The following is a 2,305-nucleotide window of genomic DNA, read 5'->3' as shown; positions in this document are numbered from 1 at the left end:
ACTCTCGCACCTCGAGATTCCTATGCTCGACAAAGGCCTTATATGCCTACATAATTTGGGTTGTTTCTAAGTGAGCAATGCTGAAAATGAACTGAGAATGCTAGAGAGAAAAAGATAAAGGGGAAGTACTTACAGCATGCTGGCGGGCTAAGGGAGTCTGTGAACGCCCCGTACTCTCTAACTGGCTCGGGTTGGTAGACCGAAGCCGTGTGTACGAGATCGAAGGAGTTATCAAGCCATCGAAACACGGATACCGGCCATGTGACTTCCCCTGGATGGCCACCACCGCCGTGTCGTCGATCTGAGACTGGGCGACCTCAGGAACAGGAACATCCGGATGCAACTTCTGATAGTGCTGAGTGTAAGACTCCAGGTGCTCCTCGGTCTTGCCGTAGTACTGGCTCTCGTCCTCCTTGGGATGACTCCGCTCGCGGGGCAGCTTCCACGACTCAATGTCTGGGAGCGGCCTCTTCAACTTGTCCTCCTGCAAAGTCAAACAGAAGTTAGCCATACATAAGAACATGACGGTAAAGAAGAACAAAAATGCATCATGAATATAGATATACCTTCATGGCCTTGAAGCCCCAGTGGTTCCTGTTTCCTTGGCCGTGTGTCCCGTCTTTTCCACGGTTAGCCTGGGCTTTGATGCTCTTGGCAGCAAACTCTGCATCGTCGCCGAGCCACCTATCCACCAAACTCTCCCATCTGTCATGCCTTCCATAGCACCAACGAGGAACAACCTATGCAAATTTTGGAAGCATGACATGTGAGCACGAAACATATAGTTGAATGCTTGAAACAATGATAAGTTAGTAATAGTTACCATCATGAACTGCTCCCTGTTCAAGGTAAGTCGTTGCCTCTGCGCTTGAGTTTTGGTCATCTTTTGTTGCAGGTAGATGTGGTAGTACTGCGAGACGGCAACCCAGCGCACCTCGTACTGCAACTGACGAGCTTTCTGAAGGAAATATGCCCTAGAGGCAATAATAAAGTTATTATTTATTTCCTTATATCATGATAAATGTTTATTATTGATGCTAGAATTGTATTAACCGGAAACATAATACATGTGTGAATACATAGACAAACAGAGTGTCACTAGTATGCCTCTACTTGACTAGCTCGTTAATCAAAGATGGTTATGTTTCCTAACCATGGACAAAGAGTTGTTATTTGATTAACGGGATCACATCATTAGTTGAATGATCTGATTGACATGACCCATTCCATTAGCTTAGCACCCGATCATTTAGTATGTTGCTATTGCTTTCTTCATGACTTATACATGTTCCTATGACTATGAGATTATGCAACTCCCGTTTGCTGGAGGAACACTTTGTGTGCTACCAAACATCACAACGTAACTGGGTGATTATAAAGGAGCTCTACAGGTGTCTCCAAAGGTACATGTTGGGTTGGCGTATTTCGAGATTAGGATTTGTCACTCCGAATGTCGGAGAGGTATCTTTGGGCCCTCTCGGTAATGCACATCACATAAGCCCTGCAAGCATTGCAACTAATGAGTTAGTTGCGGGATGATGTATTACGGAACGAGTAAAGAGACTTTCCGGTAACGAGATTGAACTAGGTATTGGATACCGACGATCGAATCTCAGGCAAGTAACATACCGATGACAAAGGGAACAACGTATGTTGTTATGCGGTCTGACCGATAAAGATCTTCGTAGAATATGTAGGAGCCAATATGGGCATCCAGGTCCCGCTATTGGTTATTGACCGGAGACGTGTCTCGGTCATGTCTACATTGTTCTCGAACCATAGGGTCCGCACGCTTAACGTTACGATGACAGTTATTATGAGTTTATGCATTTTGATGTACCGAAGATTGTTCGGAGTCCCGGATGTGATCATGGACATGACGAGGAGTCTCGAAATGGTCGAGACATAAAGATTGATATATTGGAAGCCTATGTTTGGATATCGGAAGTGTTCCGGGTGAAATTGGGATTTTACCGGAGTACCGGGAGGTTACCGGAACCCCCCGGGAGCTATATGGGCCTTAGTGGGCTTTAGTGGAAAGGAGAAAGGGGCAGCCCAAGGTGGGCCACGCGCCTCCCCCCTCCCCTAGTCCTATTAGGACAAGGAGAGGTGGCCGGCCCCTCTCTCTCTTTCCCCCTCGAGGAATCCTATTCCAACTAGGATTGGGGGGGAATCCTACTCCCAGAGGGAGTAGGACTCCCTTGGCGCGCCCTCCTTGGCCGGCCGCCCCCTCCCCCTTGGCTCCTTTATATACGGAGGCAGGGGGCACCCCATAGACACACAAGTTGATCTTCGTGATCGTTCC

Source organism: Triticum urartu, chromosome 2 (assembly GCF_003073215.2).
Source record: "Triticum urartu cultivar G1812 chromosome 2, Tu2.1, whole genome shotgun sequence".
Classification (NCBI taxonomy): Eukaryota; Viridiplantae; Streptophyta; class Magnoliopsida; order Poales; family Poaceae; genus Triticum; species Triticum urartu.
Note: the sequence above shows the minus strand (reverse complement) of the source record.